This window comes from Triturus cristatus, chromosome 11 (genome assembly GCF_964204655.1).
Source record: "Triturus cristatus chromosome 11, aTriCri1.1, whole genome shotgun sequence".
Lineage (NCBI taxonomy): Eukaryota > Metazoa > Chordata > Amphibia > Caudata > Salamandridae > Triturus > Triturus cristatus.
Genome location: NC_140594.1, coordinates 648,277,672 through 648,299,774, shown reverse-complemented (window position 1 = coordinate 648,299,774; position 22,103 = coordinate 648,277,672). Strand labels below are relative to the sequence as shown.

General features: G+C 51.3%; 1 long non-coding RNA gene across 1 annotated transcript in view; it reads left to right on the top strand.

Annotated features, from left to right (window-relative positions):
* LOC146785233 (uncharacterized) overlaps positions 1-11,790 on the top strand; it is a 35,760-nt gene extending 23,970 nt beyond the window's left edge. The window contains exons 2-3 of the long non-coding RNA XR_014970596.1: positions 10,196-10,577; positions 11,356-11,790. This is a non-coding gene — a long non-coding RNA (uncharacterized LOC146785233). The remainder of the gene's footprint in view (positions 1-10,195; positions 10,578-11,355) is intronic.
* Positions 11,791-22,103: the final 10,313 nt, after the last annotated feature.

Here is a 22,103-nt window from a genome sequence, read left to right as displayed (position 1 = left end):
AAAGGATAAACAAAAACAGGGATATGCTAGAGCGAATTTTTGGATTGAATGTCTGATATTGATTGGCATGTGAGAATGAGAGTTTATGAGAAGGGAGGTCTGAGTGAATGTGTTGTGGATATTTATGTATAAAAAATGTTACGCATCACAGTATTTAATTACAATAAAAGGCTTTTTGATAATTTCAATTTTTCCGTTGGGGTGTCACTATTAGCCTGAGACATGCACTGGTTATGTTTTTATAATTCGTGACTTTTTGCACACATTGAATTAAACAGGTAGAGAACCTCTTGTTTTTTAATAAATCCTAGTCGCTCCAACACCAGGAAATGGTACGAAGGCGGGGGTCAACGGCTGAGGGGCCGTGTCCGGTAAAGACCAGGAATCACGGACCCGACGTCACAACTACGTGAGGCAGACAGCCTTCGTGACTTTCTCTTGTGCTTACCTGAAGAAGGCGAGCGACGTCCTCGGGAACGATCTCGTGACCAGTCCCAGGTCGAGAAGGAGACCGACGACACTCTGACTCAGAGCGAGCCATCCGAGCAGACAACAATTTCATCCTACGTTCCCGCAGGGCTTCGCACTCCTTGGAGTCGTGGTGCTCACCTAAGCACCACATACAAATCACGTGTGGAGCCGTCGCCGACATCTGCCGCTTACAGGTCTCACATGATTTAAAGCCCAAAGGCATCGGTGCACTGTTCCTGGATGCGAAAAGGCATCAGAAAGGCCAAAAACCAAAACAGGCTAGAGGAACAGCTTCTCCTGGACCCGCGTCGCAGCGTGCAAAAGAAAACAGTAGAAAACTGACATCAGCACATCGGGAGGGACTTCTATGGCTCACCGACTTCACATCCGTGGACGTCAGAGAGGAGCCATGCGATGCCGTCTCCCGACGAGCAGAGGTACTGCTAAAAAATATCAGGATCCAGACTGGTGCCTGGAAGATATTCTAAGTTAAGGAATCTGCAGCTAGATGTCTATCAGATTTGCCAATACTATTTTGTGGCAATTGTACACATCCTGATGGCTGACTATGTTTTAAGAGGCCGCTTTTCGCATCCCATTGCCAGGCTATGGCTGACAACGTAAGTTAATGCACGTCATTTAAGCAGCTAGTGACTGTGCTCTTGTGAGCACAGCCGCATGTATGCTGACCTTTGGGTGTCTATTTATACACAAACTCTCTGGGAGACTCGCAGAGACGCGAGACACTTCCAGAGGAATTTGAAGACCAAAGGTAACTTTCTTGATTGCAGCTTGGCTCGGTCCTTTAGTTCTTTAACTTGGATGAAGACATCCCGCTATTTATTGTACAATACTATACACTCGATGGTTCCTCTTTTCTGCATTGGCCCGTTTTTTCAGATCTGGATCAGATTAATTCTGGCTCAACGTACATTGCCATGCATGTCGTTTTATCAAAAGAATGAATAAGTGTTTTTATGAAGTCTAGGGTTTCTAGCCCTTTGTAGTCCTTTTTTTGCAAGTCTGAAGATTTTCGCAGCTATTTTCTAGCTTGCTACAAACCATCCTTAGTGTTGATGTGCGTCTTTAATTTCAGCACAACAATTGTCTCCTGTATCTGTTACGGACCATTGAGGACGTTTTTGAGTGTCGTTTCTCTGATAGGAGCCTATGGGCCCAACTTTTTCTGTCCCTGCTGTTTTGGTTACAGTGGCTGTAAGGTGAGCCGCAGAGCCACTTACGAAATAACTTTTACTTGCATCTATTAGTGACCCAGACATCAATTCATGATATCGCCTTATTAATTCTGTAGGTTGCCCCTTTTGTCCTTATGAAGACCTTCTCTTAGGGGGCGTGGCTTGGACTCGGCCGAGCATGGACGCGTGAGCTGAGAGCTCCGTGTCGGCCTCGGAATTTCTCCTGCATTAAGACTTCCCCGGCGGCGCTGCGGACTCCGAGGTGGCTCCTCTGTGCTTGTGAGTCGTCGGCCTGCAGATCGCGAGGGGTGTTGGCTCCGGGAGGCTGTGCTGGTCGGTGCTGGAGGCAGGCCCGACTGGGAGAGACCCGGCCATCTTGCTTTGGGCCTGCCAGCCGCGGCCTTGTGTACATTGCTGGCCGGTGGGGGAGATCGTAGCCCCGGCTGTCGTGGCATCCGGCCCGCGCTGCGGTGCCCAACTACGGAGGCAGGCAGAGTGACCTGGGTGGATACATGAGGCTGACGAGGGCTGCTGGCAGACTGCTGGCACCGCTGTATGCGTCGACTGCGGAGACCCAGGAACGCCTGCGGGGCTGTCGGCGATCGAGGCGGACCGGGCCTGGCGGTGCCCTGCAGATCGGCCTGGTGAGCGGACTGCGACCTGGTGTGGGACTGGTGGCGGAGGCATTGTGCGGGCGCACCTGGACTTCTAACCTGTGGGCTTCTACCCCCTTGTCCCCCTACCACTGGTGTCATGGCCTGGGGGAAGGCCTAGCTGCGGGACGCTTGGAGTTGGAGGGAGTGCTGCGGCGGGGGATTTTGCCCTAGTGCCACCCAGCCCGCGTTTCCTTGCGGGACTGGCCCATGAGGAGTGCCCTGTGCTGCCTGCTTCGGGGCTGCCGTAACTCTCCTGGAGGCGTGATGAGGACTTTTCCCCGGGCACGCTACCGCCCGACGGAGCATACGGAGCGGGGCATCTAGGTGCTGGCTGGATTCCTCCGCGGAGACGGTGGACCCTGGTGGGTGACCCGCGGCGTGCCTGGCGAGACGGCTGCTCACTCTGTGGAGGCGCCCGAGACCTAGCGGCTGCCACGAGGTGGACGTAGGAGGCTCCTCGCGGCTGGGGCGTGCAGAGGCTCTGGTGGTCGGACCATGGGGAAGCCGCGGCGCGGCGTGGGGAAGGGCCCGCTAGATCGAACGGAGAACCCGCCGGACCCGCAGCACCAGGACCAGGACCCGGCTGGAGCGCTTGCGGCGGGACTGCGGCAGCAGCAGATGGACCGGATCCTTCAGGCCATTTCTGACTCGGGGGAGGCGCTACGCCGGGACATAGCGCAGGTGTCCACGAGCCTTAGCCTATTGCGAGCTGACCATGGCAAGTTGGCCGACCGCGTTGAAACTGCGGAACTTAAGTTGGTAGCGCTGGAGCCGGCCCAGAAGGCGACGGAGGCATCGCTGGGAGATTTATCGCGCAGAGTGCACCTACTTGAGAAGCGGGCCGAGGAGGCGGAAGGGCGTAACCGGCGCAACAATGTTCGGGTGGTAGGCCTACCCGAGAGAACAGAAGGAGACGATATGATCGGCTACCTTGAGAAGTGGATGTGGGTGGTGGTGGCACCGGAGGGCCTGTCGCAGTTTTACACCCTTGAAAGGGCCCATCGGGTGCCGGCCCGCCCACCGGCTGCGGGTCGCCCCCCGAGACCGGTGTTCGCACGCTTGCTCCATTTCAAGGATCGCGACCTCATTATGTGGAGGGCCCGGACATCTGGCCCGTATAAAGTTGACAATGCCCTGGTCTCGCTTTACCCTGATTATTCTCAGGAGGTTCAGCGGAATCGCTTCTTATTCATGGCAGTTAAGAGGGCCCTTCGGGCGGAGGGGATACAGTATCTTCCCGGCTCGATTGAAGGTGATGGCGGATGGGACTGCTCATTTCTTTGATGCACCAGAGGACGTGTGGAGCTGGCTGGAACGGTACCGCGAGGGCCAGGGTGGAGCTGGATGGCGGGCCTCGGAGGCTCGGGCCTCACCGGGACCCCGTCGGGCCCGCCGACACAGGAGGCGTGTGGGGAGTGGCCGGTCTCCCCCGCACTCTCAGACGGAGTTGGAGAGGCAGGCGGCTTTGAAGGCGGTCTCCGTCATCTCTGGTGCGGTGGCTGCGGCCTCGCCTGCGGATTCGGGATCCCGGCGGAGTTCTGCGGAGGAGGAGTCGGGGGCGTCGGAGGAGTCAGCGAACTCTGAAAGTGCCGGTGGACACTTGCCGGCGGTCACGCCGGCCACTGCGGATGGAATGCTGGACACGTGAAGCAACCTCACTGTGAACTATATGCTGTGCAGGGTGGCGTGCCTGGAGCTGCCTTGTGGACCAGTGAGGGGTGAGTATGGTTCCACTGTTACTGTTGAGGGGTGTCGCTCCTGGGTTTCGTGGGGGGGCAGGGCGCTTTGCTTTGGGGGGCCGTTGGGGGCGGGGCGCTGCCGGGAGAAGGGGACTTTGATTCCTGAGGCCGACATACGGACTAGCCTTTTGGACTGCTGTCCGGCCCGTGCTGGTGTTGGGTCACCCCCTCTACCTCACGCATATTGTGAGACTCGGGTGGCTACCAGGTTGCCTTTTTTGTTCAGTGGGTGTTTGGATGGGTAACTGTGGTTTAGAGCCTGTTCTGGGGATGGGAGGGGTTTGGGTTTGTTGGGTGAGGTTTATGTGGGGGGGATGTGACGGTGTGCCCGCTAGGTTGTCTTGGGGTGTGATTTGTGGTATATGTTCATATGGCGACCCGCCCTGAATTGAAGTGCATTACTTGGAATGTGCGGGGCTGAACTCCATGAGAAAACGTTATAAGGTACATGCATACTTGGTCCGCAGGGGGATCCAGGTGGCCTTCTTGCAGGAAACACATATGGATCGGGCCGAGGGGCTGGCGCTGCAGAAGCGATGGAGGGGACAGTTGTTTTACACTACCTTTTCTGCTTTTGCTAGGGGGGCATTGATCTGGGTCCGGTCCGGGGTTCCGTTTCAACCTACAGCCACGCTGGTGGACCCGGAGGGGAGGTTTGTGGCGGTGTCTGGTCGATTAGATGGCAGGGATGTGACCTTCTGCAGTATTTAAGCCCCGAACTCTGACTACACTGCTTTCTTTGCGTGGCTCTCTGGGAGGCTGGCGTCCTTTCTGGTGGGCACGGTGTTTCTTGGGGGGGACTTTAACTCGGTCACTGATGTAGAATTAGATCGCTCTCATCCCCCGCTAGCTCAATCAGCAGTACACAGGGTGGCCAAGGCGAGGCGCGACTGGCAGGCAGCCTGGGGACTTGTCGATGCTTGGCGGGTGCATCACCCGTCAGATAGGGATTACTCCTTCTATTCTGTGCCGCACGACCTTCATGTTCGGCTGGATGGCTTCTTGTGCACCCCGGGAGCCCTGGAGCATACGTGTCATAGCGAGTATCTGGCAAGGACACTCTCAGACCACAACCCCTGCTTGATAAAGGTCCTCTGGTCCCAGCAGCGGCAGGCGATTCCGACTTGGCGCCTGAGTCCGACGCTGCTGGAGGATCCTGTGTTTCATGCGGAGCTCGGGGAGGGTGTGGAACGCTACTTTACGGATAGCGCGGGGACGGCGACAAGCAGAGCCCTTGAATGGGATGCGCTCAAGGTGGTCGTGCGGGGGATTTGTATCTCGGCTGTCGCTGGGACGCGCAAGGTTCTGTTGCGGGACGTTGACCGAGCTGAGACGCGACTACGCCAAGCGGAACTTGCTAGTCACGCTGACGGGGGTGCCCAGGGGGAGGTCTTGGCGGCACGGGAGGAGGTGGCCGTGCAGGTGGAGCGGCTTCGCTGCTATGACTATAAGGAATACATGGTCCGCGCGCACGCTGAGCGGGATAAGGTTGGGTCGTTATTGGCCTGGCTGGCTAACCCGGCTCTTAGGGGCACCCCTATACTGTCGTTGGTTACCCCCACGGGGGACCTGGTTTATTCACGACGGGAGATCAATGGCCAATTCTGGGACTATTACTCGCAGCTGTATAGGAGTAGAATGCGGGACCTGCCTGATGGGCTGGACGCTTACTTAGAAGCTGCTAGGTTGCCACAGTTGGATCCGGAGCAGGGGTCGGCGCTGGGGGCGGAGATCTCCCTGGGAGAAATCAGAGTGGCGGTTAAGCACATGGCTCGGAAGAAGACTCCGGGGGCGGATGGCCTCCCAGTGGAGTTCTATGCCGCGTATTTGGACGCCTTGGCTCCACGTCTGCAGGCGATGTACAAGGAGGCGTGGGACGTGGGCGAGCTGCCGGATACCTTCAGGGAGGCGATCATAGTCCCGTTGCTGAAGAAAGATGGGGACCCATCCTCCAGGTCAGCATACCGTCCGCTTTCTATGCTTTCGGTGGATTATAAGATCCTTAGCAAGATCTTGGCCACGTGGCTCATGGCCCACATGGGCGCGCTGGTACACCCGGACCAATCGGGGCGTACTATCTCGGCTGCTTGTCAGGTAGAGAGAGGCACTCGACAGGGTTGCTCGTTATCCCCTCGTTTGTTTGCCCTGGCGATCGAGCCCTTGGCAGCGCATGCCCGTCAGGGACGGTCTTACGAGGGGGTTCAGCTGCGTGGAGAGCCACACTACGTCTTCCTATACGTGGATGACCTCTTGCTGTATCTGGCGGATGCGCGAGATTCTCTGCGGGGCGTTAGACTCCTACTCCGGGAGTTCGGCTCCTTTTCGGGGTTGCACGTTAACTGGGCCAAGACTTGCCTGTTTCCTATGTCTCCGGGGACCCGGGCTCCTGCGGCGCTTGCCGACCTCCGCTGGGAACCCGCTTGCCTGCCTTACCTGGGCGTCCGCATATTTCACGCTCCTGTCGATCTCTTCGAGGGCAATGTGGGCGGAGCACTAAGGGGGCTCAAGGGGAGTATGGCATTTTGGCGCACCCTCCCGCTGTCGGTCGAATAGCGCTGCTGAAAATGGTAGCGCTGCCGCGATTGCTTTATTTCTTCCGCACCTTGCCGATCTGGATTCCGGCCTCCTTTTTTAAGACGCTTCGGGCGCTGATGACAGGATTTCTTTGGGGCGCGGGCAGACGTCGGGTGGCGTGGACCACTCTGATGAGACCGAGGGTGGAGGGGGGGCTGGCAGTTCCGGACTTCGAATGGTATTATCTGGCGGCGCAGTTGCAGTGTCTCACACAGGCCGTGGCGCACGAGCTCAGAGGCCCGGAGGGCCCGCAGGGTAGGATTATCCCTCGGCATGTATTGTCATTCATTATATTGCAGCAAAGGCTCCGGTTGGACCAGCTCACGCTCAAGGAGCGCACGCTTCGACTCTGCTGGCTCCGTAGTCAGAAACGAGCGGGTTTCGTGGCCCCGTATGCCCCGGAGATTCCGTTGGGCATGTGCACGGCTCTCCCCCATGGCGGAGACTGGTCGGCGTTGGCGGGCTGGGAGGACCGTGGGGCTCACATGCTTGGGGATCTCTATCGCGATGGGGTTTTGTTGCCCTTCCACGAGTTGCAGAGGGATTTTGATTTGCCGAGGGGGGATTATCTCCTTCATTCTGCCCTGGTGGCTGGTATTCGAAAGCACTGGAGGATGGGGCTGTCGGAACCCCCAACGTCCTTGGGATGTCAGTACGTTGTTATGGCGGTGGGCACCGTGAAGGCCATCACTTGCCTCTATGGGCGGCTGTCCACGGAGGGGCTCGCGACCCTGCGGGAGAAGTGGGAGGGGGATCTTGACAGGCCTATCCCGGAGGCGACATGGTCGCAGCTGCTGCGACGACCCTGGAAGGGCACGCGCAACGCTAGATTTCAGCTGGTCCAATTCTATACTCTCCACAGGGCCTATTTAACCCCGGCAAAGCTCCTGCAATATTTTGGAGGCTCCTCGTCGGGCTGCCCTAGGTGCCATACTGAGGGGGCTGATTTTGGCCATATGTTCTGGTCCTGTCCGGGGTTGGGCTCTTACTGGACGGATGTGGTGGCGTGCCTGAATCGAGTGACTGAACGCGTGCTGACAGTGGACATGGGAGCTTGCCTTCTGCTTTGGTTCCCGCATACTCCCCGTACAAAAATCACGAGCAAATTTATCGATCTGGGGCTGATAATGGCGAAGAGGGAGCTTACGATGCACTGGAAGGCAAGAACGAGGCCGAGTGTTCGGAGGTGGAGGGCGAGCTTCCTGGCTTGGGCGGGGACTGAAGGGACGCTACAATTGGCCAGGCGTGCTTCCAATAACAAAGCGCAAGATGCTGCCAGGGCGTGGGGGGTTCTGGTGGAAGAGCTTCGCCGCTTGGGGGAACAGGAAGAGGGTGAGGCTCAGGCGTGCGCGGCCCGGCCTGGGAGGAGCGTGGAGGGACATGCTGGGACTGCCGGGGAAACTACTCAGGAGGGGACCGCTTGAATATTCCCCGAGAGTTGTCGCTATTTGCGCAAACTTCTTGCGATGTGTATGGAGGTCGAGCTTCGGGGTGGTATGCATATGAGTGGTAAAGTACAGCCTTTGGTACTTTTGAGAACATTGATGGGGTTCGTCCCATGATTCCGAGTTCGGCTCCCTGGCTGCGTGTGACACTTTAAGCCTCACCGCGCAGGGGGGGGGGGGGGGGACCGAGGCGGGCACACTGACGGGGGGCGTGGGGGTAGAGAGGGAGTGGGGTGGAGGGTTAAGAATGGCACTGTTGCGGAACTGCTCTCTTTTGTACTGTCATCACTTGTCTGGTTCTCCTACACAAGATTATTGTATGTAACGTAGATTTCAGGATGCTACAGTTGGGGAAAAACTAATAAAAATTGTTTAAAAAAAATAAATAAATAAAGAGCTTCTCTTAAGTAACTATTGGTCCTTCCATCCTAATTGAGGTCGAAACTTCGACTTTATCTTATATCAACCTGTACTCAAATTTCATCTACATGTAGATAATGGCAATTTGTTTACTTTATCTCTTCTTTGTGGATTACGCTAGATCAACACACAACAGATTGTTAGACAAGTTTTATTTCCATTTAGTGTAAATATTGTAATTCATTGAACTTTTTACCCTAACCCTGCACAAGCACTACTTTGAGCACTTGCCTCTCTTCACTTTCCTTGGAGCACTGTTTCTTTATAAGTATGATGTACAAACTGATTGTGGTACAACAAATTCATGAAATTGATTTTCAAAACCTTTTTGAAGATGTGTTTGTTTTGGGTGCTATAGATTTTTCAAAGTCTATATATTCCTTTTAGACCAATTCTCCTATGTAACTTACCTGACCCTTGTTCAGTTGTATTACTAGGTTTCCCCATTGTTGTGTAATGGCTTTTTCCCCTCTGGAGCATCATTTTTTTAATCTCTGGCCTTTGGGACCCTTCTTCCACAGCTCCAAACCATGAGCCCTCCTGAAATGCAAATCACTTAGTCCCACATGCATCGAGCTAATTTGCAATCGCAAACGTTGCGAATCGCAAAAAAAGGCCTTTTGCAATCGCAAAATAGCTTCTACCAATGCATAAAGCAAATTTGCAGAAAAACTTATTGTCGCATAATTTGCAATTTCCAATTTTCGAATCCGTAATAGCGATTCGGTATTATGGAATTGCAAATAAGAAATCGCAAAATCCTATGCAACAAGAATTTGCAAATATAGAATTAGTCAAGAATCGCAAATTGCATCTCCTAAATAAGAACAAATCATATTAGGTGGTAAAAATTTCACATACAAGAAATCGGGTGTAAATCATCAGCAAACTATTTAAACAGTCCCAGAATGCATCAGAGTGTCTCACAATGGCAACGCTCTACGTCATGGCGAGGAGGATGAGGCTAAGAGCAGCACAGAAAAGGAGGATACAGGAGAGAATCTTCAGAGTGCGCGTCACTTTGCTAGGGCAAACGGAGGAAGAAATTTATGATACATATAGGCTGAATGGTGCCACAATCTTAGATCTCATTGCTGAGTTAGACCAAATACTGCAGCGTCAGACTCGCAGGACACATGCCACCCCCACCCATGTGCAGGTCCTATGCTCACTGCATCTCCTAGCTTCAGGGACCTTCCAAGGAGTAATTGCAACAGCTGGGGGTGTCTATCAAAGTGCCCTATTGCGCTTTTTCAACGCTTTCCTAAATGTCATGTTGCAGAGGCTACACCACCACATTAGGTTCCCCACACCACCACAGGAATTTCTGAAAACTAAATTAGATTTTTATCAGGTTGCACAATTTCCACATGTCATTGATTGCATTGATGGGACGCATGTACCCATATGTCACCCCTCAGTGAATGAGCATATCTACCGGAACTGAAATCGTACCATTCACTGAACATTCAAGTAATCTGCAATTCAAAAACAATAATCACAGACATAGTGGCAAGTTACCCTGGCAGTGCACATGACTCCTACATCTTCCGGCATAGTCAGACGTCTGCTGGCAGGTGAATTTGGAAAAGTATATTTGCTGGGTAAACAGATGTAATACTGTCTTTGCACACCTGTCCGCCATGGTGACACATAGCAGTAACTAATGTATATCTATTTTTTACATCCTGTAGGTGATAGTGCATACGCTGTGAGGTCTTTCATCCTCACTCCCTATCTGAATCCTACAATACAAAAGGAGCAGTGATACAATCATGCACACATTGCGACATGCAATGTGATTGAGAGGATATTTGGTGTACTCAAATCCAGGTTTCGCATCCTCCACAAAACCGGTGGTGCATTACAGTATAGGCTGGAGACATGCTGTAAAATTGTTGCTACATGTGCTATGTTGTTACACAACGTTGCTACTAATCGGGGCATTCCCCTGGAAGACTGATAGCGAGCCAGAACTACATATCCAGCCAAGACAACCACAACAAGCAGCACGTGGACCAGATGCAGCAGAGGGGAGCCGGAGACGGTCAGAAATCACGCAACATTACTTCTAAGGTGAGTAATCACGACACAACACAGTATTTTCAGAAAGGTTTATTTTGTTAGGTGGGCCGTTGTGTTGATGCACACATACCATTATCAGACAAGTGCAGTGTGGGTGCAGACAATCAAATGTCATTGTCTTGGCACTGCAACATCAGTGTGGACAGGATGCCTTTTTCTGGTTAAGTCACCAAATTGGTACATGTCCAATTGTATACTTCCTCCTGCCACACACTCCTGTGGCTCTGTCAGTAGGCTCTGCTGCCCCAGTCATTGACCCATCTGTGCCGGCTTGACTCCTGGTACTGTGCCTCCTGCCATGTGACACAGGTACCAGTAGGCTGCTCAGGCTGGAGCCCTCCTCACTGTCCCCCCCTGCACGCATGAGGCTTCTACTAGCTGCTGCAGTCTGTAGTCCTTCCACAGCAGTGGTGACCTGGATGACGCCCCTAGCCACATCCCCGCAGCAGTGGGCCATCTCCACCTGCATGCTGACTGCACACTTTGAAAGCTGAGCTGTGGTATGACTCAGCCTATTTATGGCCCTTGTGTAACTTTGCATGCGTCCAATGGAAGTTTGATGCCTCCTGCCATTTGAGACATGCTCAGCCTGGATGACCCTGCACATATGCTCAATGGCAGTCGCAACACGGTCTAGTCTCTCGCTGTTCGCCCTGTGCTCTTTAACTACTGCGGTAGTCAGCTCCCTCAGGCAGTCATGAATACCACCCATGTGTCATTACATTGATCCAATTTGGCCCAGCATGATACAGATGTTCTTCCCTTGCAGGTGCCGAACCCTCCGGCATCTTGGATTTAAGAAAACTTGCGGTGGGTTTGCCATCGTCCTCAGCATGCGTGAGGAATGCCCTGGGCCTTCGCCTGCGAAACTGCACGGAACTGCGCAGCATTGTTGGCTCTCGAGGTGGTGTATGTGCAGGCTGCTGTGTGTGAGCTCCTGTGTTGCTGTCCTCATCACTCTCCAAATCAGGGAGTGGTAGTACTCTTCTCCTGCGGTGAGTGGGAGCAGGGATGGGTGAGGATGCTGGCATATCTTGTCCCTCATAATGCTGTTCCAGGTCTCCCTCAGACTCGTGGTCATCAGCCACGTCACTGTCCTGTACTGCATCTGTGATTGGAACAGTGCAAGTTCCGTTAGTTTTTGTTTGCACTTGTTCGTAACATTGCGCCTGCGCAGTTATATTAAATCTACCTCTGTAATGTTAATAGTCTACTGTTGTCACTTCGTTGCTGTACACTGCTGCACTAGAGCTTTGTTAGTCCCTCCATGCCTTGCCCTTACATTTGTCTGCATACAACTCCCGCAATGCATGAGGGTGTTGCAGGTAAAAGATGGACTGGACTCAGGTGTGCTGCACTACGCAGGGTATGCATTTGGGGCAGTTTGTGATTACATTTGACATAAAAACATGTTTAGCTGTGCTCTTACCTTGGGAGGTGCCCGCATGTCCTGAGGTGTCGATCTGTGTCACACCAACAACTGCCTCTGGCTGCAAAGTGGATTCCACCATGTCCTCCAGTGGGGTGTTTGGATGCAGGCTGAATGGTCCCCCTCCTGTTTTTTTGGCTGCGGCTAGCCGGTCTGCCACACTCTCTTTTGCTCGGCTACGCATGTCATACCATCTCTTCTGTAGGTTTGGTATGTCACGGTGTGTCACCCCCACAGCATTTACCTTGGCTTGTATCCCAAGCCAAATCTTCCTCTTCACTGACTCTGCAACATGCAGGGATTGTTTCCCAAACAGCTGGTCATGTCTCTGGACAACTTCCTCAGTGAGGATTTCAAGTTCCTTGACACTGAACTTGATTTTTCTCTTCCTGCCTTCTCCTTTTCTTTGTGCTTTTCCAGTGACCATGGTGTGGTTTTTTCACAGCTCCTGTTCAGCAACAGTTCCTCCAGGGTGTGCTCCACAAGTCTTCCTCCTCTCCCTGTGTACAGGTGTATTGAATCAGTGAAAGACTTCCTGGTTGTGATGTCATTGCAATGCAACAATATGGGTAATTCGCAATTTCCGATTCTGTAATTGCGAATTCGCAATTACAGATTCGGTAAACACGGAATCGGTAACGATATTTGCGATTTTTACCAAATCGCAAATATGTACAGAATTCATTGCTGCATTCGGTTTTGCGATTCCATAATAGTGATTCCTTATTTTTCGCTATTACGGAATCGCAAAAACATTTCTTGGTGCATGTGGGCCTTAAATTCTTTCACAGAAGAGGGACAGAAGGAAGAGAACATCTACATTCAGTGTTTCCAAAAGCAGTTTTTTGGGGGAACTAGATTTAAGATTGTGGCCCTCTCCTGTAATCCATCTCCAGATGTGGGGTTGCTTCCGCAGGATGAGGTCTAGCTTTTACATCCTCTTGAGACATTCTCTTTTCTTCTTGTCCCTCCTAAATAGGCTCCGTATCACATTTCAAACCAGACTTCAGTAGGAATATGAAACTGAGGATTTGAGTTTTATGCCCAGGAGGCATGATTGAAGCTCTGACTCCTGTAAAACTGCGGATAGCGGGCTGGTTACCAAATGCAATTTGCTGGTGCTGCTCCCATGACTACTGTGATCTGGTTCACATCTTCGTTTGCCCCCCAGTATGGCCTTTTTGGGAAGCGGTTGGCACAACCCTGAGTGAGATTATCGGTCTCGCTCCCTTATCCTCCTACATGACCTCATGCAACCGCCCCCCCACCAGATATATCACACTGACATCCTATCTGGTCATGATCTTTGAGGGTGCGTGCCTACTCCCTCCACTTTCCTCTCCCACTCCCGCCATATCCACATCTTTCTTCGCCTCATCTTTTTCCTTTCTTCCTCCTTTTCTTCCACATGTGGATGCGAGTAAAGACTCCCTGTTTGCTTATCTTCAGGGTGTTTTTTCATGTTCCATTTTTCTCCCCCCCATCCTACTGACCATTCTGTGTACAGATCCCGAGTGTCCTCCTTGATATTGCCCTTCCTTATCATCCAAGGGCCCCTGCCTCGTGCGAACACTACATGATATGTACCTAGCTCCGTTTCATCTTGCATTGTTTTTTCGTACAGTATTTTTTTCACATATGGTACCTTAAGTTCCCCTTTCCCCTATACACTGTTTTGATATTACAATAAAAATATGTGAAACAAAAAAAGAAAATCCTGACCTAGAGTTATGTGGATAGGTGGGAAGTAGTTGAATAACTTAATTTTGCCCTCTTTAGATAGGGCTGCTGAAAGTGGTTTCCTCTAGTAAAGACTACTGGGAGTTTAAGGATTTTTTGTACAGGACTGCGTGGTCTACATAAGTTTCAATCATCTTTATCTGCATTTTGTAAGAGTAGGTTGTATGTGGCCATACCCACCAAACTGTGCCACAGAATTATCCCTTCCCTATTCCAAAACTTCCCAAACATACCCCTGTCTACATTCTGGACTACAAGTCCCAACCACAGTGATCCAGGAGTCCCCATGTTTAACTGTTGTCTTCCGCACTATTAGTTCTCCCATATAGGAGGTACAGATAACTATCCATTAGGAACAGAGCTCTCAGTCTCCTCAAGCAAAGAAAAAAAAGCCTCTGTTTTCTCGAGTTTAGGATCACTAATACCGGTTGCCAGTTCATTACATTTGTTTAATGACATCCCGGGAAGCAGAGAGAAAGTTTTGGTCTAGAACATATCCTCCCCAACAAGACTTCTATTCAGCGAACAAAGTTCCGTCAAGATGAAAAAAGGGGTTTCAAAGTGTACACTGAGGGTATGGACCCACTCGATAATAAGGAATAGTTCCTATCTGGTAGAGACTTCTAGCCGCAGATTCCTTACCGTAGAATATTCCCTAGGTGTCAGACTGGATCCGGAAATTTGAGTGAGCCAAGTAGTTCTGCATGGCCTTATCTACGCTGGACATGAAGTTCACGGTGCCTAGACAGGTGCCACCAAGGCGCACTGATGTCAGTTATTTTCTTTCCACACCAGCCAGTGCAGATTCAGGAAGAGCTTTTCCTTAGTCAATTTTTGACTAGGCTTTTTCAATGTTCTGCCGAAGTCTTTTTTTAGGTTTACCTCGTGGTGTGCAGGGATGTCTTCGAGGAAGGTTGGCTTTGAGCCCTGTGGCACCCGTTACTGACAGATGTAGGTGACAGACCCACACCTTGTATGCCTTTGGTGCCTCGATCAGGACCATGACCTGAAAACCTGCCCGACTGCGTGCCATGCCCCCCCGAGACCTTGTGTAATCCCTCCCTCAAGCTGATGGTGCTCAATGTGCGACGCAGCGATGTTCACAGTCCCAGTCGAGGGGAATGTCCTGGGAGCAGTCACGGACCATGAGGTGTCATCAGATTTGAAGTTGTCGAGGCTTTCGAGTTTTAAGTACAAGTCCCACAAAAAGAAGTCCAAGCGTGCTTCGACTTCACATCGGCTGACTAGATGAGGGGGCATCACCGCTCAAGGCCTGGCTCTGCGGTCGAGACTCCCAAGTTTCCGGGAGCCGGAGTGTTCGCCATTGAAATGTGCAAATTATATGAGGCAATGCACTTCATCTTTGGGTGGCCCGTACCGTGTGGTGCTCCTTCAGGCCCCGTGGTTTCAGGAGGGGCCCCTACTGGGATCCACGCCAGCAGTCAGTCAGGCCTCAGGGATCCACAGTTGGATCCAGATCAGCGCCAGTCGTCTACCATGATCTTACCCGATGCCGATCCAGAGAGACGCTCCCAGAGCCATCTCCATTCTCATCCCTGACATGGACCCAGAGGGGTGTCGCCTAATGCCAGCGCTGACCGAAACCATGCTTTCCAGGCCAGAGCCTGAGCCCTATTCTCACGGGCTAGGACTCAAGGAGGATTGGGAGGGGTCCATGGACCCTGAAGAACACCAGCCTTATGAAGAACAACTGGACTGGGCTGAGGTTCTGGATGAAATCAGTGGACTACATACTTCTGCTGCATGCTTTCATACTGGCATGCTTTCTCCCTCTACCATGGCTACAGAGGAGGGAGCTTCTTTCGCAATGCTGGTGCAGAGGGAGCTGAGGTCCTGGAACTTAACTTGCGCTTGGTAGCAGTTGAGACTAATGTCTAGACGGAAGTGCTTCAGCCGGGAATGACCCCTTCAGAACCACTTCTACCTTTCAATGAGGTACTTACCGAGGTCCAGCTTGGGACTTGGTCCAAGCCCAACATAGAGGCTCGTGTGAACATGTTGATTGCCCACCGCCACTACCCTTCTCCAGTGGACCCAAATATACTCACCCAACCTCGGAGTGCTTGGTTGTCCAAGCCTCGTCGCCTCACTTAAATCCGGGAGCATTCGCTATCGCATCCCTGGACAGGGAATCCAAGAGCTTGGACAGTCTTGGAAAGTAGATGTTTTCTACAGCCGGCCTGGCACTGTGGTCAGGGAACACTGCAAGCCTCTTGGGCTGCTATTCCCAAGCGCTGTGGGATACGGTTTTGCAGGTGCTGCCAATGGCCTGGAGCGTGCTCTCACAGGTTGTTGCGGATGGGAGAGATGCAATGAAGTTCACCATCAGTTGTGGACTTGACACCACTGACTCACTAGGCAGAGTGGTTTCGTCGACAGTGGCCCTGCAACTCCACGTCTGGTTGAGGACGACTGGCTTTTCAGGGGATGTCCAGTCCTCACTCATGGACATGCCCTTTGATGACTCCTGTCTCTCCAGAGATGGGGCGGATTCTGTGCTGAAGCGCTTCAAGGACAGCAGGGCTACGGCCAGGTCCTATGAACTCTCGTCACCCTCAATCTGCCTTTTGGCCCTTTCGTGGCCAACCGGGTCTTTACCTGCTCAGTTACCAAGGCATGCACGCTCCACAGCCTCTGCGTGGCCGCCGTTCCATTGGTCAGGTGGCCAGTCCATCATATCCCCTGCAGCTGAAGCCTTCAAACCCTCCTAATCTGCCCACCTATCATGGGCACCTATTCGGTGACAGGATTCACCATCAGCTGCCCCACTGACAGTCCATAACATTGGACAGGTGGGTTTGGAGATTGTCCGAAGGGGCTACTCCCTCCCATTCGGGACTACCCTTCCCTCTTTGCCACAACTTATGACAAGACGGATGGAGGACCACCTATCTCTTCTCTGCCAGGAAGTGACAGCTCTTTTGGCCAAAGGAGCCATAGAGAGAGTGCCAGCAGCAGAAGTAAGTCATGGTTGCTATTCCAGCTACTTTCTAGAGCCCTTCGTCCTATCCTTGATCTATGCACTCTAAATTTCTTTCTCACGAAGATATTCAGGATGCTGTCTCTGGCTCAGTTTCTCTCTGCCCTGGACCCTGAATGGATGCATTGGACTTACAGGAACCTACTTTCAAATTCCCATCTTGCCTGCCCACAGGCGCTAACTGTTGTTTATGGTGGCCACAAGCATTTTCAGCTCGTGGTGTTCCCTTTTGGCCTTACTAGCGCCCCTCAGGTGTTCTCCAGAGTTATGGCACTGGTTGCAGCTCATCTGCAGAGATCATGGGTGCCAGTCTTCCCCTATCTTGACTGACTGTTGAAGGCGGGGTCACCTCAGGCTGTCGGCTTTCACCTCCAGACTACTGCGGACCTCCAGCATTTGCTGGGGTTCACAATCAAAGTGCTGAAGTCACACCTGACTTCCCCTCAGAAGCTCTCTTTCATCAGAGCTGTCCTGGACACTGCAGTTTCAGGCCTATCCTCCCGAACGGAGAGCCCGGGATATTCGGGCTAGGATACCGATGTTTCAGCCTCTATCCTGGATTTAGGTGAGACTGACATCCTACTTGTGACGCACGCCTGTTGGCATAAGCGGGCTCTGCAGTGGGGCCTGAAGTTCCAGTGGGTGCAGCATCAGGGGAATCCCTTGGACACGGTCATATCTCGGAGAGAACTATGAGGGACCTGCAGTGGTGATTTACAAACCTCTATTGGGTCAGAGGCACATCCGTCTCCCTTCCCCAACCAGACCACACAGTAGTGACAGATGCATCACTCCTGGGATGGCACGTCATCTGGAACGGTGGAGATGAGGGGACTCTGGTCTCTGGCGGAATCCGGACTCTACATCAACCTGTTGGAGCTCCAAGTGATCTGATTGGTATCGAAAGCCTTTCCACCCTCCATCCAAGGAAGGATAGTGCAGGTGTTCACAGACACCACCGCCATGTGTTGCTGCAACAAGCCGGGCTGGATGGGGTTATGGACCCTTTGTTAAGAGGCCCTGTGTCTCCGGACATGGATGGAACAGCAGGGCATAATCCCGGTGGTTCAATATTTGATGAGTTCTCTGTACGCCAAAATGGACAAACTCAGTCGAAGATGCCTAGTGGATCACAAATGGTGTCTCCTTCCGGAGGTTGTGAAAGCTCTTTCAGCAATGGTGAGAGCATTGATGAGATCCAAGTTCAAGAAGATCAGGAACGACCAGGCCCGAGTCATCCTTGTGGCTCTGGACTGGGAACAGAGAGTCTGATATCCTGCGATGTTAAACATGTCCATCAGTCCTCCGATTTAGGCTGCCCCTTCAGGAGGATCTTCTGTTGCAGCAGCAGGGGAAGGTTATCAACCTGAACCTGTCAGAGGTCCACCGTCTTGAGTGAAGATTCAGCAGGGACAGCTGGCAGCTTTTGACCTTCTGCCCAAAGTCTGTAATGTTGTCTTGGCAGGCAGATATTCCTCTACCAAGACTGATTATGTCTGCCATTGGGCTTAATTTATGGCATGGTGTTCAGAAAAACATTGATCCCCTTTCTGCCTCTTTTCTCAGGTTCTTCTGTTCGTTTTTTCCCTTGCCCAGCAGAGTTCTGCTTTGGTCACTGTTAAGGGATATCCATCTGCAATTTCTGCTTTTCTTCGGTTGCCTGACCAACTTTCCCTTTTCCAATCTCCTAAAGTACATAGGTTTTTGAAAGGTTTACAATATACACTCCCTCCACCTCCCTTCGTTTAACCCAGTTGGATCTCAATCTCATCCTCACCTTCCTTATGTGCGCTCCCTTTGAGCTTCTGCACAACTGTCCACTCAGGCTCCTTACCATCAAGAAGGCCTTTTAACATCTGCCCAAAGGATCAGTGAGCTTCAGGCTCTGCCGTATACGGGTCCTCATCTTAACAGCTACCCAAACTGGTGCTTCATACAAGAGATTCCTTTCTTCTGAAAGTGGTCACTCCTTTTCACGTACGCCAGACCATTACTCTACCTATTTTTTCTGCTCCGCCTCATCCCTACAAGGAAGAGGAGTGACTTCACCGCCTGGACCCATTGGCCAAGAAGAAACACACTAAGGGTTTGCATGCTCATTCCACCAGAGTTAAAGCTGCAACCACTGCATTAGTTTGCAGAGTTCTGGTCCTGGATATCTGCCAGGTGCCAATGTGGGCCTCACTGCATACGTTCTCCAAACATTACTGTCTGGACAGTCTAGTCCATAGAGCTGGGCATTTTGCCCGTTCGGTCCTGCAGGACTTCCTCGTGTGAAATTGGTCTGTAGACCCACTTTCGGGGAGCTATTGCTTGAGTATCTTTACTATGGTAAGGAATCTGCAGCTTGAAGTCTCTACCAGATGAACAAGTTACTTGTGTTCGGTAGCACCTTATCAGGTAGAGACTATCTAGCCGTAGATTCCTTATCGACTCATCCATCCTCCCCGCTCTGCGAACTGATGTCTAGGAACTGGGATCTCCCCTTTCCGGGGCCTAGTTCTCGACACCAGTGGTCCATGTACATCTTGGCTCCGGGCGTCTGGCTCAGAAGGGTGCGACAAGTAACTGACATCAGCACTCTTGAGAGTCGCCTACATTGACACTGCGAACGTCACTTCCAGTGTGGACGACACCATGGGGAGCCAAACGACGTCACCTTCCGGCGCTCAGGGGTACTGTTCACAAAACATTTAAGGATCCAGTCTGACGCCTGGGAAATAGTCTAAGGTAAGGAATAGGTGGGTAGCTAGTATATGCCAGGTAAGGCATTACCGAAGGTAAGTATCTTGTTATTTAGGAGCACAAGCCCTCATTCACCAAAGGCGGCATGCTTCTTCATCGGACTGTGCTTTCTACTTCATTGGTAGGCAAATTTCTTGAGGGACTGTTTCTGGGAGGGCTCTTTTGTAGTAAGAGTTCAAAAACAGTTATAGATTGTGGTGCTCCCACTTTTACCAATGCGTACCCTGCCCAATGACTGACCTGGAGTTTGTGAAAGTGCTCCATCCTAGATATTTTATGTCTCTTTAAGGTCTTCAAATATTCAAACGTTTATCATCGAGGTTAAACAGCCTTGTCATCCATACTTGAAAGATGGATATATGTAACCTCAGAGAAGTCTGAATTTAAAAAGTCCCATAATTCTAGTGCTTTACTTGTGATAGAGGAAATATACCAGTATCACCCTCATCGTCTGAGGGCCAACAGTTTTTCACTGGGGAGGAAGCGAGGTCCAAATCAATGAAGCACTATAATTTAAGTGTCAGTTCTGAGCCATCCCACCACACACCTCAGCTAAGCGACCTGGTAGCACTGGAGTACATCTGGTATTGCCCGTCCTTTGTGCTTAGGATTTTTTTTTCTGTGCTTATTTTCCAATAGAGTTGGGTCCTCCTCCGTACCCAGATAACTGTATTAAAAGCGTCTAGCAATTGAGATATCTCATCGCAAGTGAGTGAAAGTAGATGGCCTTGGAATAGATAGAGGCTCCTCGATAATAAAGTAAATTTAAATGTAGTTATCATAAGGCCCAGGATAGTGCACGGTTGAGCTAGGATGGCTTTGCTGCCTTTCAGTATAGTCTAGAAATTCTCCTGGAATAGAGGTATAGGTCTGGCATAAATTGATTACCCAGGTCTAGTGACCATCTGAAGTGGGACAAAGTCCACTGCTGTATGGCGAGGGACAGCACTCCTAATATCAGTCCCTCTAATTTATCCATACTTGGGATTTGCCTACTGTCATTTTACAATATTTGTTTAATCTCTCTGAGGGATTGCCTCAGCTCTGACAGCATCTTAGAACGCTGACTTGTATGTGTCCTAGCAGACTGTGATGCCATTGATTTGTGAATGGTCTCTACTTTCTTCAGTGAAGGCTAAAGGTACATAGTGAAAAGTAGAAGAGAGAGAGGAGTACTTTGGGAGATGTCGATGTGCTTATCAAGCCCACCAATCAGCTGAATCCAGGACAAAGAAGAGCCATAAAGGGCAGTAAACCCTCCCATAAATCGGTCTTCTCTACAAAATTTCCTTTGAGCATCCCTCATCAATTCACAGTCCACCCTGTCAAATGTTTTTTCAGCATCGAGGTACAGAAGTACTGCTTCCTTAATGCATTTTCTGATTATATGAACTAAGTGGAGAACGTTCTTTATGTTTTTACTAGTCGAACATCCCATGATAAACCCGGTTTGTTCCGAGTGAGTTAGGTATAGTGTTACTATCTATTCTGTTTACTATTATATTTTCCTTCTATGTTTATCATGGACATTGGGCAGTATGACATACAGCAAGTGGAATCTTTGCCATTGTGCATGGATTCCCTGCCAGCTGCCAAACTCATTGAAAAGTTCTATCAGGACTCTAGTAGCTGAAGTGCAAATTGCTTGTAAAACACAGCGATAAAGTCATCGGGTTGATCCACCTTGCCTGGTTCCAGGTCTTTGTTTTTTACCCTAAAATCCCCTCCTTAGATATGTGGTCATCTAGGTGCTTAAATGATATGCTTGGAGAAAGGCACACTGCACTTGCCATAGGGTCGGTGGATACGTTTGTGTTCAGCATTTGGTAACAGAAGAACGCTGGGGCAACATTCTTTGGCAGCATACAATTCGTTCACTAGGAGAATGCACGTTTTGTGGTTAAAATACAGTTAGTTCTATAATTTTGAGGATGCAAAGTTGACTCCATAATGATATTTTCCACAGATCTTGTGGGGTTAGCCATATACATAGTTTCTGGGGCAGACAGTTGCTCCGTTGTGATCCCACTCATTCACAGACGAGCTGAGCCTCATGTATGAATGGTTACGTGCGTGGTCAGTAGGAGTGGGTGGATTGCAGAGGGCCACCAGGTGTTGTCCCAGGCTGAGTTGCAGGATCCGAGGATGAGGACCTCGGTCTTCTCTGAGTTGAGCTTCAAGCAGCTGTCTTTCATCCAGCCTGCCACGTTCTTCATTCCTTCTTGGAAGCAGAGTCTGGTGGCTTCGGGATTCTTTGTGAGTGACAGGATGAGCTGGGTGTCGTCGGCGTAGGATACCGTGCTGAGCCCATGTTGTCTGACGATGGCGGCAAGGGGGGCCATGTAGCCGTTGAAGAGCGTGGGGCTCAGAGATGAACCTTTAGGGTACTTCACAGTGGATATCGGTGGGTTCGGAGAAGGGAGGAAGTCTGATCCTCTGGGTTCTGCCAGAGAGAAAGGATCGGATCCAGTTGAGGGCGGATCCTTGTATCCCTGCGTCGTGAAGCCTGGCTGCAAGGGTGCGATGAGAAACGGTGTCGAAGACTGCAGAGAGGTCTAGGAGGATGAGGGCCGCGGTGTGTCCCTGGTCGAGTAGCAAGCAG